We start from the raw sequence: 17811 nt of genomic DNA, 5'->3' as shown, positions 1-17811 counted from the left end.
ATATCTTTGCATACAAAGCACATTCAGATATCACAAAATTTAGCATACACCCCTCCTTGTAACGTCCACGGTTGATTATCAAACGCGTTCACACACACACACAAATTTCATTTCAGTGTGTAAGTCCCAGGTTAGCACGAAATACACGCAAATATGTGTATGTGTGTGTGTGTATATGTTTGTATGAATGTATGTGTTGATATATATTTCGATTAATATAAAAAAGAGGTACAAACCTCGAAGTTGGAGCAAGCTAACAAAGAGACATTTCTGTGGAGCGCAAATACTAAAAGTGCAAGACTGGATGGAGTTGATGCAGAGATGTGACTGCAGAGCTCTAATGCTGGTATGGGTTTAGGAAAGGGAAAAAAAGGTTGCAAGGCTAGATGCAGAGGTGCTAGGCTGGACAAGGAGGTACTAGGCTCGCCTAGTACCTCCTTGGGCTGGATGGAGTTGGTGAAAGCGTGAGGGTATGGTGCATGCTGTAACATTTGTCAAGTATGGGCTTATTGAGTGCATGCATTATACAATCGACAAGATTGGGCTGTGTATGTAGACTGGTGGGAACATCAAACTTAAGAGTATTTACACATGGGAAGTTACTGTTTGACTTAATATTATATGTGTTGCCTCATTTACAAGGCATCCTCGGTTTCCTGCTTCTCTCTCACTGTCTCTCCTTTTCTTTCCTTCTCTCTACCCCCACCCTTGTTCCCCCTCTTTTGTCTGCTTTTGTCTCTCGTCTTAACTTCTCTACCACTTCAGTAAGTTGTGTGGTCAAGAGGGCAAGAATGCCCCTCTGCAATTTGCCTTTACAACTTCATTGAGAGCAGTAATGCTGAGATGTTGTGTCTGAGCAATTTTAGCAACTATCCAAATCACTAACTTGAAGGGATTTCGGAGCAGGATGATAGTTAATAGAGAGTAGAGAATAATATATCCTTCTACTCACCATTCGTTGATTCTATAGTATAAGACACAATATCTACCGTGTTGCCGACCTGCGTCTGGAGTCGATATTGCAGGAAATCACTGTGTCCCCCACTCCAGAAAGAGGGAAAGGGGGAACAGATCCTCAGATAAGGCACTCCTCTGCTTGTACTATCCGGCTTCAGCAGCAGCAGCAGTTTAAAGTAGTAGTCTTAATGTATTCAGACTTTAATAGCCCTTGATTTGCTGCTCTTCCTCTCTCTCTCTCTCTCTCTCTCTCTCCCTCTCTCTCTCTCTGTCTTCCTCTTCCTATCTCCCATCTCTCTCCCTCTGTTTCCTTGCATCGGTATAGGATAGTGAGTGACCAAGGAATTGAGCTACTATGATACACAATAAGCAACAAGGTTTTGGATAGTAGTCTAATCGTTTATCTATAGTACGTGGGAGCTGACTTGTTAGTAGGATGCTAATGTGCATTCTACCCCCCCCCCCTTCTTCTTCTTCTTCTTCTTCTTCTTCTTCTTCTTCTTCTTCTTCTTCTTCTTCTTCTTCTTCTCTTTCTAACTTTTCCTCTGCGTGTCTCTGCACACTGTACTTTTAGAATGTAATATAAAGATGAAGAAAAGAAACCTGTATATAGTAATACTATGAAAGTAAGAAACAAGCCATGCTGCTACTACTACTAATAATAATGATAGCTGCTTATATAGCGCATACTATTCCTGGAATCTATATGTGCTTTACATGATTAAATTAGTACATACTGTGTAATGCAAAATGGTATACTAGGTTAAGTAGAAAATATCTTTCTTATAATGGTGGTGTATTTAAAACCATTATACAACAATGTATAATTTTCATTTGTCTTTGACACTATAACAGGTCTTGATCTGCCCTCTTCTGTTGGGAATAAAAATAAACCTTGCCTATATACCCAGCAGAGCTGTGAACCAACAAATTTACACTGTCGGTGAAATTTCTTGTGAGCGCATCTTGTCCTTTCCCTCTCAGAAGTTTACATACAGAAATTACTGCAGAGGTCTTAAAATATTGTTTAGTTTAAAAAAAGTTGCATGATTGGATGGAGATGTACAAGTTAACATAGATGTTATTGCAGAGCTCTATACTAACATAAGCTTAATCATGTCAAAAGACATAAGTTTCGGCTCAAGGGGCTTTGTTTGTCACTCTACTCAAATAATTAATGCTAAACATTCAAGTTCATCGGTAGTGATTAATATGACCAAACCGCACTCTACTGTCGCCTCGTTTTATGTGTGTAACGCATAGGCATTAGAAGAGCACGTAATACTAAGATGTTGTCATTTTTAACGATCGAATCACATCAAAAGACATGAGTTTCGGCTCCAGGGGCTTTGCTTGTCACTCTACTAGAAATAATTAATGTTAAAAATTGAATTTCATTGGTAAATTGACCAATATGACCAAACCGCATTCTACTGTCGCCTCACCACACTCTACTGTCGCCTCGTTTTATGTGTATAACGCATAGGCATTAGAAGAGCACGTAATACTAAGATGTTGTCATTTTTAACGATCGAATCACATCAAAAGACATGAGTTTCGGCTCCAGGGGCTTTGATTGTCACTCTCTTTACATAATTAATGTTAAAAATTCAAGTTCATCGGTAAATTCACCAATATGATCAAACCGCACTCTACTGTCGCCTCACCACACTCTACTGTCGCCTCGTTTTATGTGTATAACGCATAGGCATTAGATGAGCACTTAATACTAAGATGTTGTCATTTTTAACGATCGAATCACATCAAAAGACATGAGTTTTGGCTCCAGGGGCTTTGTTTGTCACTCTACTAGAAATAATTAATGTTAAAAATTGAATTTCATTGGTAAATTGACCAATATGACCAAACCGCACTCTACTGTCGCCTCACCACACTCTACTGTCGCCTCGTTTTATGTGTATAACGCATAGGCATTAGAAGAGCACTTAATACTAAGATGTTGTCATTTTCACGATCGAATTACATCAAAAGACATGAGTTTCGGCTCCAGGGGCTTTGCTTGTCACTCTACTAAAAATAATTAATGTTAAAAATTCAAGTTCATCGGTAAATTCACCAATATGATCAAACCGCACTCTACTGTCGCCTCACCACACTCTACTGTCGCCTCGTTTTATGTGTATAACGCATAGGCATTAGAAGAGCACTCAATACTAAGATGTTGTCATTTTTAACGGTCGAATCACATCAAAAGGCATGAGTTTCGGCTCCAGGGGCTTTGCTTGTCACTCTACTAGAAATAATTAATGTTAAAAATTGAATTTCATTGGTAAATTCACCAATATGACCAAACCGCACTCTACTGTCGCCTCACCACACTCTACTGTCGCCTCGTTTTGTGTGTAACGCATAGGCATTAGAAGAGCACTCAATACTCATTTTTAACAATCGAATCACATCAAAAGACATGAATTTTGGCTCCAGGGGCTTTGTTTGTCACTCTACTAAAAATAATTAATGCTAAACATTCAAGTTCATCGGTAAATTCACCAATATGACCAAACCGCACTCTACTGTCGCCTCACCACACTCTACTGTCGCCTCGTTTTATGTGTATAACGCATAGGCATTAGAAGAGCACTCAATACTAAGATGTTGTCATTTTTAACGGTGGAAACACATCAAAAGACATGATTTTCGGCTCCAGGTGCCTTGTTTGTCACTCTACTAAAAATAATGAATGTTAAAAATTCAATTTCATCGGTAAATTCACCAATATGACCGAACCGCACTCTACTGTCGCCTCACCACACTCTACTGTCGCCTCGTTTTATGTGTATAACGCATAGGCATTAGAAAAGCACTTAATACTAAGATGTTGTCATTTTTAATGATCGAATCACATCAAAAGACATGAGTTTCGGTTCCAGGGGCTTTGCTTGTCACTCTACTAAAAATAATTAATGTTAAAAATTGAATTTCATCGGTGAATTCACCAATATGACCAAACCGCACTCTACTGTCGCCTCACCACACTCTACTGTCGCCTCGTTTTACGTAATATTCGCATAGGCATTAGAAGTGCACTTTTTGTCATTTTTGTTGATTGACATGAACTTCGAATCAATTAGAACTTCCAAGAATGACTGATTACATTGAGTGTACTTTTCTGTGTTTTCTGATCTAGCCCATTTTACCCACCCCCCCCCCCCCCAAAAAAAAAGGAATAACAACTAACGTTAGGCCCTAACGTTACTAAAAGTATTTATTTGAAGAAATCTTGACACCCCTTACCACAATGACGATCAAACTCATCGTCAAACCATGTTTGTACAGAGTCTGTGGGATGTCAACAAGGGTGAGTCGTCGATGGACATTTCTCGAGTGAGTGACAGACAGACGGACACACACACACACACACACACACACACACACACACACACACACACACACACACACACACACACACACACCTGCTGCAACTGTGAAAGCGATATGTGTTTACATGACGTTCACTCGGTGGTGTACGTTTACAACGCAGGGGAAAGGGAATCTCCCACCTCATACATATTCAATAAGGCTTCGGCAGTCTCCGCGCCAGCTCATGAATAATTAATATCTGTGACCTTTGGTGAAACTACTTCCCGCAGAGCATTCTCGCCTCTTAAGTGCCTACCGTCAACGTTAGGTCAACTTGTCAGTCGGATCGTCGCGCTCGCGTCGAGTCGCTTTTTGTTTTCGTTTTTGTTTTGGTTGTTGTTTTTTTCTTTCTATGCAACGTACGTATACTGCATGTAATACACGTACACACAAAAATATCCGGGGGAAGGGTCCTTGACCGCACCCGGGGGATCTCCCCTACTTTTCAAGGTTGCGAAACCGAAAGAAGGCAGAATGCATGCTAACTAGTAAGCTACCACTTGCAGCATTCTATTGTTGCAGAGACTCCAACTCTCCCGTTTTCGACGGGAGATCTCCCGCCGAAAGCCCATTTTTGCAAAATCTCCCGTTCTCCCGCTTGAGATTTGATTTCTCCCGCCCTGGCTCTTCGTCTCCCGGTGGAAAGCATTTCTTACTTATTGCTATCGTATGTTTAAAAAATAAGCCTTAGATAGCACCAGAGAACATCTAGAACTCTAGGAACTTCGCGCTTCGCACACATCAACTTGGAGTCTCCCGTTTGCTAGGGGTTTCGGGCGGGAGAATCTCCAGATCAGAAGGTACTTGGGGTTGGAGTCTCTGTTGTTGGGTTTGATGTAATTAAACCTCTAGAGGTTATCCCCATCTCAGGGCTACACCCACACGATGTAACACTATAGATACCAGATAGTGGTGATGTAGGCCCTAATTATAGGAATGGTTCCCTCTATGCAAGTAAGTAAATGCAGGGATCATGACACCAGGGACATTTGAAGCTGCATCACGTGTGTAATCTTCCACTGATTATGATTCAATTTATTTGAAAAACCGTTAGTTTTACGAAGCAACAATAACAATTATGTAGTATTGGATAACAATTTGACGTAGAGCCTACATTTAATTATGATTAATTGTAAAAGGGCCTACATTTTTGCATGACAATCAGTAGTGAATGAGTAGTGATCAATATTGTATTTTTAATTGATATATGTTGTATTCTTTATTTGGTATATATTTGCTTTTGTTTACCATTTTCTTCTTTGTTGAAATGTTTGAATATATGTATATGTCTGTAAATATATGATATTTTTTCATTTTTGAAGCGCCATGAGCACTGAAAAGTGGACCTGTGCGCTATACAAGTAGCCACTATTATCATTATTATTATTATTATTATTATTATTATTATTATTATTATTATTATTATTATTATTATCATTATCATTATTATCATTATTATTATTAATGATATGGCATTGGTGGATCTACGGGAGGGGGCATTCAGTAAGTTCCTTCTCATAGCCCCATTTCATTAAAAAAATAAAATGATATGATTGCAACTCTTGCTGAATGGCAATTTGACTCAAGATTCATATCTATTTCATTTCCATCAAACAAGAGTGAAAAATACAATGTATATAAGCAGAACATATTATTTTGTAATAATTGCAAAAACGTAAATGAACAAGGCGCACGTGAAAATGAGTAACACACAAAGAAAACATAATTGGATTTTTTTTTTCAATATAGGCCTATACATGTTATGCATATAGAACAAGTTGATTGAGGATGGGAATGGAAATGGAGGGTCCCACTAAAGCAAAGCTTGTGATGGAGTCCTCAGAAAATACATAAGACAGCGAATAATGAATTAACGGAGCTGCAAACCGATATAAAACAAACGAACCAATGTCAACTGACATGAAATCGAATTGGGAAGGAAAAAAAAGGAAAAAGACATAAAATGGCATTGGAATGGCAATTATCGTGGTAATAACAATAATTCAGATTCCTGATTGGCTAGCTGTTGCTTTTATGAAATGGGGCCCAGAATCTGAGGGTCAGCTTAACTTCAAATGAAGAGTTTGTTTGCACAAACCGATAAGTCCATTTTTGAAGATTTTGAAGTACGGTCTCTTTCATAAAATACAAAATAATACCTTTTAAATGATATATTAGTCACTACATATAAAGGTACATTTTTGAAGTTATGGTCAAAAGAAGCAAACATTTTCTTATTATTCTCTTTATTTTTCTTGACCTTTAATCGCAAATATCTCCATTTGGCCAATATGGACTTGTCGGTTTTTGCTAACAAACTCTTCAAATATTATGTGAAGAGCTTTTTCTTTCAGGTGCGAGTTTCTTCACTTTGCCTTTAATTCAGACAGGTAACAGAGCTGAACAGTATTCTATCTTGTAGGAAAATGTACATTTTCTCAAGCGCTCGCTCGCTTCGTTCGCTCGCGAAGAAAGTAACATCGACATACACTGTAAGGTATGGCTCAGACGTTGACAACGTCAAATAGTATAGGCCTATATGTAAACATGCTATGACGCGAGTAACTGGGGACCATCTGCAAGATATGTACGAAAACAAACAAACAAACAATAACAAAAACTATATTGCCATAATTGAACACCCTCCATTTCCTGAATCATTCCTGAGAAACGACAGTGACTGGTGACTCAGTCAGGATACATCAGCATATGAGCATACCCAGGGAAGATCAGGGGCGTCGAATCTATCTCGGGGGGGGGGGGGGTGGGGGGGGGGGGGGAAAGGGGCATTTGCCCCGCCCATACGGAAGTGTTTAGGCAGACAAATCATTTCCCCCAAGCAATTCCCGAGATGAGGACAAATCTCGAACTTTCTTAATGGAAAATTGTCCAAATATCGCCAGAACTACGCACCAGATCGTTGTATTGCGATCATAAACATGCAAAAGTTCCGCTATACAGGATCCCTTTCGGTTACGACTTTGTACACTTTTGAGATTGACGTATATTTCCCTAATTTATCAAAGACTGTGCAGCAGATCTTTCACTTAACAAAAGCACCCTCATGTGCAGAGGCGTCGATGGGGGGGGGGGGGGATGGTTCCCCCATAAAAGTGGGACAAACAAAAGCGAAAAATATAGCTACAAACGGCAGTGTTTGGAGTGTAAATGGTCAAAATTTTAAAGCTCGCTCGCTCCGCTCGCTCGCATTTAATCGCTATGCCATTCTCCTGATGCTGCTGCCAGTGAATGGCAGCAGTTGCGCCCGGTGCGCCCCGGCCCCTTAATTTCCAAAGCGAAAAATATAGCTACAAACGGCAGTTTTTGGACTGTAAAATGTCAACATTTTGAAGCTCGCTCGCTTCTCTCGCTCGCATTTAATCATTATGCCATTCTCCTGATGTTGCAGCTAGTAATTGCCAGCAGTTTTCGCCCGATGTGCCCCCCTTAATTCCCAAAGCGAAAAATATAGCTACAAACGGCAGTTTTGGGACTGTAAAATATCAAAATTTTCAAGCTCGCTCGCTTCGCTCGCTCGCATTTAATCATTATGCCATTCTCCTGATGTTGCTGCTAGTAATTGCCAGTAGTTTTCGCCCGGTGCGCCTCCTTAATTTCCAAAGCGAAAAAATACAGCCACAAACGACAGTTTGGGGGACTGTACTAATGTCAAAATTTTCAAGCTCGCTCGCTTCGCTCGCTCGCATTGTTTAATCATTATGCCATTCTCCTGATGTTGCTGCCAGTAACTGCCGGCAATTTCGCCCGGTGGGCCCCCCTTAATTTCCAAAGCGAAAAAATACAGCCACAAAGGACAGTTTTTGGGACTGTAAAATATCACAATTTTCAAGCTCACTCGCTTCGCTCGCTCGCATTTAATCGTTATGCCATTCTCCTGATGTTACTGCCAGTAATTGCCGACAGTTGCGCCCGGTGTGTCCCCCCCCCCCCTTGATTTCCAAAGCGAAAAATACAGCCACAAACGACAGTATGGGGACTGTAAAATGTCAAAATTTTCAAACTCGCTCGCTTTCATTTAGTCGTTATGCCATTCTCCTGATGTTGCATGCTGCCAGTAATTGCCAGCAGTTGTGCCCGGTGCGCCCCCCCCCCCTTAATTTCCAAAGCGAAAAATATAGCTACAAACGACAGTTTTGGGACTGTAAAAAGTCAAAATTTTCAAGCTCACTCGCTTCGCTCGCTCGTATTCAATCGTTATGCCATTCCCCTGATGTTGCTGCCAGTAACTGCCGGCAATTTTCGCCCGGTGCGCCCCCCTTTCCAAAGCGAAAAAATACAGCCACAAAGGACAGTTTTTGGGACTGTAAAATATCACAATTTTCAAGCTCACTCGCTTCGCTCGCTCGCATTTAATCGTTATGCCATTCTCCTGATGTTACTGCCAGTAATTGCCGACACTTGCGCCCGGTGTGTCCCCCCCCCCCCCCCATGATTTCCAAAGCGAAAAAATACAGCCACAAACGACAGTATGGGGACTGTAAAATGTCAAAATTTTCAAACTCGCTCGCTTTCATTTAGTCGTTATGCCATTCTCCTGATGTTGCATGCTGCCAGTAATTGCCAGCATTTGTGCCCGGTGCGCCCCCCCCCCCCCTTAATTTCCAAAGCGAAAAATATAGCTACAAACGACAGTTTTGGGACTGTAAAAAGTCAAAATTTTCAAGCTCACTCGCTTCGCTCGCTCGTATTCAATCGTTATGCCATTCCCCTGATGTTGCTGCCAGTAACTGCCGGCAATTTTCGCCCGGTGCGCCCCCCTTTCCAAAGCGAAAAAATACAGCCACAAAGGACAGTTTTTGGGACTGTAAAATATCACAATTTTCAAGCTCACTCGCTTCGCTCGCTCGCATTTAATCGTTATGCCATTCTCCTGATGTTACTGCCAGTAATTGCCGACAGTTGCGCCCGGTGTGTCCCCCCCCCCCCCTTGATTTCCAAAGCGAAAAAATACAGCCACAAACGACAGTATGGGGACTGTAAAATGTCAAAATTTTCAAACTCGCTCGCTTTCATTTAGTCGTTATGCCATTCTCCTGATGTTGCATGCTGCCAGTAATTGCCAGCAGTTGTGCCCGGTGCGCCCCCCCCCCCCCTTAATTTCCAAAGCGAAAAATATAGCTACAAACGACAGTTTTGGGACTGTAAAAAGTCAAAATTTTCAAGCTTAATTTTCAAGCTCACTCGCTTCGCTCGCTCGTATTCAATCGTTATTCCATTCCCTGATGTTGCTGCCAGTAACTGCCAGTAGTTGCGCCCGGTGCTCCCCCCTTAATTTCCAAAGCGAAGAAATACAGCCAAAAGCGGCAGTTTTGGGACTGTAAAATGTCAAAAATTTCAAGCTCGCTCGCTTCACTCGCTCGCATTATGCCATATTCTCCTGATATTGCTGCCAGTAATTGCCAGCAGTTGCACCCGGTGCGCCCCCCTTAATTTCCAAAGCAAAACAATACAGCCACAAACGGCAGTTTTTGGACTGTAAAATGTCAAAATTTTCAAGCTCACTCGCTTCGCTCGCTCGCATTTAATCGCTATACCATTCTCCTGATGTTGCTGCCAGTGATTGACAACAGTTGCGCCCGGTGCGGCCCCCGTTGATTTCCAATTAAGCGAAGAAGTATAGTTACAAACGGCAGTTTTTAGCATGTAAAAGCATTAGGGCCTATGTCAAAATTTTCAAGCTCGCTCGCTCCGCTCGCTCGCATTTAATCGCTATGCCATTCTCCTTATGTTGCTGCCGGTGATTAACAGCAGTTGCGCACGGTGTGCTTCCCCCTTAATCTCCAAAGCGAAGAATATAGCTACAAACAGCAGTTTTTGGACTGTAAAATGTCAAAATTTTCAATGTAAAAAGATTTCACCGTGGGAGGGAGAACCCCCCCCCTACCATACCCTCCCCCCCCCCCTCGCTTGCTTCGCTCCCTCACGATCTCATAACCGCTCCCCCAATCCTGTCTACGCCGGTGATAGGCCCCATACCCTATTTAGTAGGCCTTCGCAGTGATGTCGCACAGGCGGAGCAAGAGCTGAAATACCACGATTTAGTCATTCAATAATGTATTGTGAATATTTCATTTTCTATTGGTTTTTTAAGAAAAAACAAACAAAAATTTCACCAAAAGTGTGCACCAGATCGCTGAATTTCAGGTCTGAAAATGCAAAATCTTCCTCGTGTGGGAGAGGGACACCCCCCCCCCCATACACACCCTCCCCCCGTTAACCCGGTCGCTCCGCTCTCTCTCACAGATATTTCAAAAACAAAAATGTCTTCATACTTTTAAGGTCTGATTTTCCGCCGCAAGTCATCTGACAAGCAAAAAAAAAAAAAGCAACAACAAGAACAAAAAGTCTTCATATTTTTGCTGCCATTTCTCTCACTTTATATTTCATGCAAAAGAGTGGGACATCCGATCCCTGTAAAGTGTGCGTGTGGGGGGGGGGGGCACCAAGCTTCCCCCCCCCCCCCCCCAAGGCCGCGCCGGTCCGGTTATGGACTTGTAATCGTGGTGATGGTGACCATCCCCCCACTCCTCAGTACGGATTTACGCCGTTGGTAGGTAATCCATATCATGAACACAAAATGATAATCCCCGCAAGTAAGGTAGAAATGGCACAATGATGATTTGATGAGTAAGTTGTATTCCACGAGAACGCGAAGTAAAGGGTGAAATTGAGAGAGAGAGGAATAGATATAGAAAGAGTGAGAGAAGTTTGCGAGTCCGATGTTTGGATTTAGATGATGAGGTTGGGTTTGCAACGTTTCCGTGCTTTCACGTCGAGAGCTGGTAAAAGAATTAAGCATGTGTGTGCGAATCGTTGAATTTTATGAATGAATGTTCTTTGGAGAAGTTGTAACAATCGTGCGAAACTTATTGGAGAGTTGGAGTGAAGGAAGATGAAGATTGGCCGAAAAAGATGTCCATCTCGCGTTGCTATGGTGACAGGAGGAGTGACCGGAGGAGTGAGTTGTAGTTTTGATTGGTGACTTGTCAATAAGAATTCGGTCGCAAAAAGTGAAGACGTTATCGAAACTAAGCTAAAACAAAACAAAACAAAACAAACCAAAACAAAACAAACTAAATTGGACACCAGAAAAATAGCAAGTTGCAATATAGTTATCTTTCTTTTCCTTTTACTAATAAGAGATTTGTCTGAAGCAAAGCGTGATCACAATACTTGTGCAATCAAAAGTGCAGGCATGCATCTGCGTACAATTTGAATTCAGGTCAGATTATAATAGATCTACTAACAGTATAAGAATCTAATAATTAATAAAATACTAATGAAGTTTAATCAACTCACGAGTAAGGTTCATGAAGTAAAAAAAAGTCAAAAATACTTCCAGATAAATAATCCAATCAATGTTCCTCAAGAAGTGGATCCGAAGTCAATTAGAATCTGCATATAGGAAATTCCTTCGCGAAGGCGTACACGAGACGCCGATGTCTCGCTGATCCAAACGACTGGTGGGTGGCGTTGAAGGGGGCCCGCCGATGTCCGAATGGAAGTCGGAGATGACACGGCTGACGGATATCCCTCGGTTGACGTTCGCTTTTACTAGGGCAGTACAATGAGCGGCTGCAAGACGATATTGAAGGCGAGTTCTCCAATGGAATCGACGGGGCTAGGCCTATATAGCGACGTAGATATGAAAGTTCAAACGCCCGAACAGTGTGACTGATGGATCAATGAAGAATCAAGCAATCTTATCGAATGATTGACGCTAAATAATCGTGGTCGGACGAAGTTATAAATGTCCGATGTACGTCGACGACGACCACCGTTGACTCGGTGAAATCGACAATGGGTCGGCGACCGATGGACAATGGAAATGACGAGGCGGTCATGGCTCGGCAAACTGATGGAAAACGGAGGTGACGGCGGGATGCCGTAAACCACGCTGTACGAGCTGATATTTTCGCGAATTGCTGCTGGGAGGACATTTTCGCGTGCTGTTAATTTCGCGGTTGCGAGGGTCTAAACGAACTTACTTATTTGCGCGTTGTTATTTTCGCGGTTCAAAGGCGATTCGCGAAATTCGCGAAAATAAAACCACCGCGAAAATTTCAGCTCGTACAGTAGATAAAAGTTCGGTGATAAAATTCGACCAAAAATTTCGTCTTGCCTCGCAGAAAGTTCAATAACAAATGAGCTTGAAAGTTTGGGGTGCACACTCCACGAAAGAAAGTCCAAAGTACTAGTATATTCCATGTAATTAATTTATGTCAGAGCAAAAATTACTCGAAAAATAGACCAACCTGGCGCCGGTGGGAGAACACCGACAAAACAAGTTCGTATCCCACGAAATCCGTTGTCTCTGACAATTTGAAAAACTCATGTAGATTTCCTGCATTACTTGCCTAGTTTCTATCCCTTTGGGTCTCAGTATGCTACTGTATGTGAATGCGATGATAACGCTATGAAAGTGTTCATTATAATGTCCATGTACCCACAATACACACATACAAAGTCTCTCTCCCCTCATGCAGTGACAGACATGCAGACACAGACACAGACACAAGATGGGCGTATAACAATTTTTTTTTTTTTAATGCATCTGTTCCTCTCACACTGAGGACTATAATTGCAATCTATAATGTTCAGAGCATTTGTGTTCTTAAAGGCATAATCTACTATTTGCAGATGAAACAAAAACCCAGCATTATAGTGCTTTAGAATAGTTCTAAAATATGAATTACAGATAGAAACAACCCCTGTAAAAATTTAAATATGTATAAGCGATGTTAAGTATTGTTAAATACACAAAGTGTGAACAATAGTTATAGTAAAAATGTTTACAGTTACGGTTTATTGAGAAAAATACTGATATCACCTTATATTCTAGGCTTTATTGCAAAAATTTTACATGGTAGGATGTTTTGTGATACAACAGACCTACACAGCATGTGCATCAAATGTGATATCTTGAATTTTTTTAAAATCACTGCTCCCAAAGGTAAACAAGACCTTTATCTGTTGTCATGTTTGAACATGTTTATATACACACATATATCTTTTCATTTTTTGAAGTGCCATGAGCACTGAAAAGTGGACCTGTGCGCTATACAGGTGGCCACTATTATTATTGTCATTATTATCATTAACAGGTATAGTTACCCAAGTGTGTAAGGTATCAAGAAGCATTCGGGCTGTATGCACATGTATAGGCCAAACAACAATTTGTCCTGTACACTACTATTATGATAATTATGACAGTGGTAATCATATGTACACGTGCACAAAGGAATCTGTGTAAAAAGTTCTGTATATTGAATGAAAGCATGGGTGATTGTATTTGAATAATGTACTTTTTGTTTTGCACCACTGAAAAACAGTGATTATATTTCTGTTTTCATGATTGAGGAGACAATAAATACTCATGTACAGGGTGTATCATGCAGTCCTGCATGAAGGAGATTATGCGAGTAAGCTGGGCTAACAGTGGGTACTTGAAAAGAAGCCATTACATGCTTCATAAACACTTAAAAGTTTCATGTTTCAAAATATATCAGACTTGACAACATGGAAAAGTGAATGTACAAGAAATTGAACCTTCAGTACTGGGAACAAATACATTGTACCAAAATTTCCTGTGTCTAGGCAAATAATCATATTTTTGCAGTTTTCTTCACTTTAATGCCAAGACCTTTAATTAGGAAAATGTAGGTACATGTATGATCATCTATGGACAAAATGCAAAGGGTATACACCATGGCATAAGAAAGCTCTGACACACACACACACATACTGCATAAAGTGAGTCTATATTGCTTTATTTCTTGTCTGTAGTTACCATTTCTATTTCAGTCTTTGACTCTACAAGAGGTATACGCACACACTTGTCTACATACATGTAGTTGCAATCATATGACAACAGAGTCCATTACTCTAGGGCAACTTTGGCCTTTATAACAATAACACACATTATTGATATTCCATTTAAAATTGGTTATTTAAAAAAGAAAACAAAAAAGGTGCAAATTCTGACATATATTGCATAGTATCCCCATACTGTGTATATTGCTGACATTACAAAGGCACAGGCCCAATTACGAGGTATTGCATTCAAGTAGAAACATATGCTAGTATATTCGTCACACATCATACACTGAATTGCATTCTTTTCATAATCAAGCAACTGCAATCAACTTCATTTTCAGAAGTTAAAATTAGTGAAATACATGGTACATTGTATGCAAAACACACCGTTTGCTAAAAATTACTGTATCTGACAATGTAACTACCAGCTATACAGCACCGCGCATTAAAAACATAAAGCAATGTTGATTTGTAATCAGATAGGATGCTTACTGCAAACAACATGGGGATTTTAAATAATTTGGTCTCTGTGATATAATGACAGGGTTATTTCCCGACATCAAAAACACTTAAACTGACAAGAAGGGTATTTGCACCATGTTTTATGTCAAATTCTAACTACAGCACATGTGGAGGTAACTTTCCTAAAGTCTCTATACACCTCAATAAGTCTGTTTCAGAATAATGAGGTCCACTCGCAACTGGCAGCGCTCCACACTGACACTGGCCCAGTGGTCCCTAACCAGTAAAAATCACTTTCGGACCAGTAACATTTTCAGGAATGGACCAGTAAAAAATTGAAAAACTGGGTACCTACTGGTCTGACAGACAGGTCGGACCAGTAGAAAAAAAAAAAAAATGGGTTAGTGTGCAGCCCTGCAATTGGTCAATGATACATCTAAGTACACTACATCCCCTACACTACCATCAAAGATGAAACTGGGCAAATACAGTACTATAACTCTCTTGATATAACTTGAGGGTATCAGTTGTATCTATACTTTAACATTTGTTGGAAGTAAGGAATACCATATTTCAGGCAGAATTCAGGTTTTTGTTCTTCAAACTAATGCCTTGCCAAGTAACCAATGATGAATTTTCAGCCAAAGTATGATTTCAGTCTGAAAATATGACTTTTGTGTCAAACCATATGGCAAGGTGCTACATACATATAGTTGCCCAAATGCCTTGGGCAAATGAAAATCAAAGATGGGCAAGTGTTATGGAACAATGAGAAAAAAATGCTTGTCCACTTGGGCAAGTACAAAGTTTTGAAGCCACCTTTTTTCACTGTCCTCCCCCTCCCCTCAAACCCACAAAGTCAAATATACAGAAACACAAAGATAATGATTGTTTAGTGAGATCAATGCAAATCACTTTAAAGGGATCGTATAGTTTTGGTTGAGACCTAATTTCAGGTTTCTAACATTTTTTGGTGAGATGAGGAGAAACCTCTTATGAAATGTGAAAGAGCATGTAATTCTATGAGGAATTCAACGCTTATTTGATGAAAATTGGTTTTGAAATGGCTGAGATATCCAAAAAAGAGCGATTCTAATAAAGTGTGGGACCCACACTTTATTACGATTGCTTTGTTTTACTTTGTTTTTGGATGTTTTTCATCAAATAAACTTTGAATACCTCTTAAAATGGTATGCTCTGTACTATATCATAAGTGATTTCTTAGTATCTCGCAAAAAGTTAAAAGCCCAATTCTCATCTCCACCAATACTGTACCATCCCTTTAATTTAATTTCAGTAACTTTCCAAGACTTACATAATTCAGAAGCTGTAATGTAATGCAATACCAACACTCAACTGAACTAAGTTTGTTACTCCATTGTGTTTAGGTGTGAGAATCAATATGTACTGTTTATTGAAATGACTGCATTTACCAAGGCCTTGACTTACAAGTGATTTTCTATATTTCATTTTATGATATTTTTGGACCTTCTTTTTGAGCCTACAAAATTCATGTTCAGGCAAGTGTTCTGCAGCAATCCAAAAATCTGCTTGCCCAATTAGACGAGCGGTAAGAAAAAGGCTCTGTAGCATTATGCATCTGGTACACGCTCTGATCGACTGCTGAGGCAACACTAGGTAGTATTAAAAAGTATGAATTTCCTTTTAATAAGTATGTTTGTTGGTGGCTTAGCCATATCTAAACAAATTTACAAAAACTTTATGAAGAATCAGATGCATTGAAAATCTCTTGCACCAATACAGTCATATCTGTGCTGTGTGTCTACATGGCCAATGAAGATTCAACATATGAAAAAATACTGACAATACACACTGTGTACAGTGTCATCCTATATAGCAAGGCAAGTGAAGGTGCTAATAACTTTGCCTTCTGTTATTAATATTTCAGTGTGTAAAGTGGTCACTCACTCCAGGCTGAGCCTGATATAAATGCCAGCATTCCAAGTTTTCAGATAATGACCCATTTTTAGGTCAATCAAATGTTTTGTTTTTCCACAGAAAATTGAAATGAACTTTAAGATTTGATGATATTGAAGCAATATGCTATACATACATTGTAGACCCTTGTTTTCATGTGTGTACCATAGACACACTGTAAAAGTGGATATTTTCATGCAACTTATTTTTTGCACTTGGCCAGGTACGAAGAGTTTTGTGTGTTTTTAATTCCACGGAATCAAGACATTGACTATTGGAACATATGGCATGGAAAAATATTTGCATGCTTTTATTTTTTTCACACTAGTTTCTGGCTATGCAAAATGCACGACATTTCAACAATGCAAAAATGTCCACTTTTGCAGTACTACAAGCAATAAATGCAGTGGTAATATGTGTTAAAATCAAATTGACCATCACCCTGATCCTAGTAGCCAACTGTTGGCTAAGGTCAATGTGTTGGTTTCAGGTTAAGTGACTGCTACAGAGAGGTTCAATAGTATTGCCATAGGGAACAACATGGTGTGAAAACAATCGTTATTCTACCCATCTTTTTTTAAACAAGTGCATAAATAGTGACATACTCATGACGCAAATCTCTCGTTTGAAGAGGCTACACCCCCGTAAATAATGCCAGTGTATATCTTGGCAATCAATGACTTAAAGACCAAAGATATAAAACACCTGTTTCTTGACCCTGGCCTAATCTAAGCATCAGTCATCGCCACTGCGCCACAGGGGGGGGGGGGGGGGGGGGCACCGCGAGAGGAGGAGATTGTTTTGGCATGCCTTAGTGGGCTATGTAGCTCCATGGTGCGTGTGTGTGTACGTGTGTGTGTGTGTGTGAGTGTAGACATTCAGCGTATGCAGACAGAGCATGTGTACTGCAGCCCACCTCCCCAACTCATCCACGGCTTGTACTTTATCCCCAACAGTGAGCAGCACCCGTCCGGCAGACTGGCAATGCTCTCCTTCTTATTCCTGTATTTTCGTTATTTACGGGTCAATTTTTTTCGTTCGAAATGTAAAATGGATGACAATAGAATTTCTCAATAGAATATAAAATTGAAAACTTTAGAAAGGATAGAGAAAACTGAGTTCACTTTGAATGGTGTGCCACAGGCAGATATCCTTATCATGCTCTTACGTAATACGACAGCTGCTGTAGTCATTAAACCCTGGCTTGGCCTCCAGATTTGTCACGCCTGAGCAGAA

The sequence above is a fragment of the Diadema setosum genome, chromosome 13 (genome assembly GCF_964275005.1).
Source record: "Diadema setosum chromosome 13, eeDiaSeto1, whole genome shotgun sequence".
In the NCBI taxonomy this organism is placed as follows: domain Eukaryota; kingdom Metazoa; phylum Echinodermata; class Echinoidea; order Diadematoida; family Diadematidae; genus Diadema; species Diadema setosum.
The sequence above is the reverse complement of the archived record's forward strand: the minus strand, read 5'-3'. Positions refer to the sequence as shown.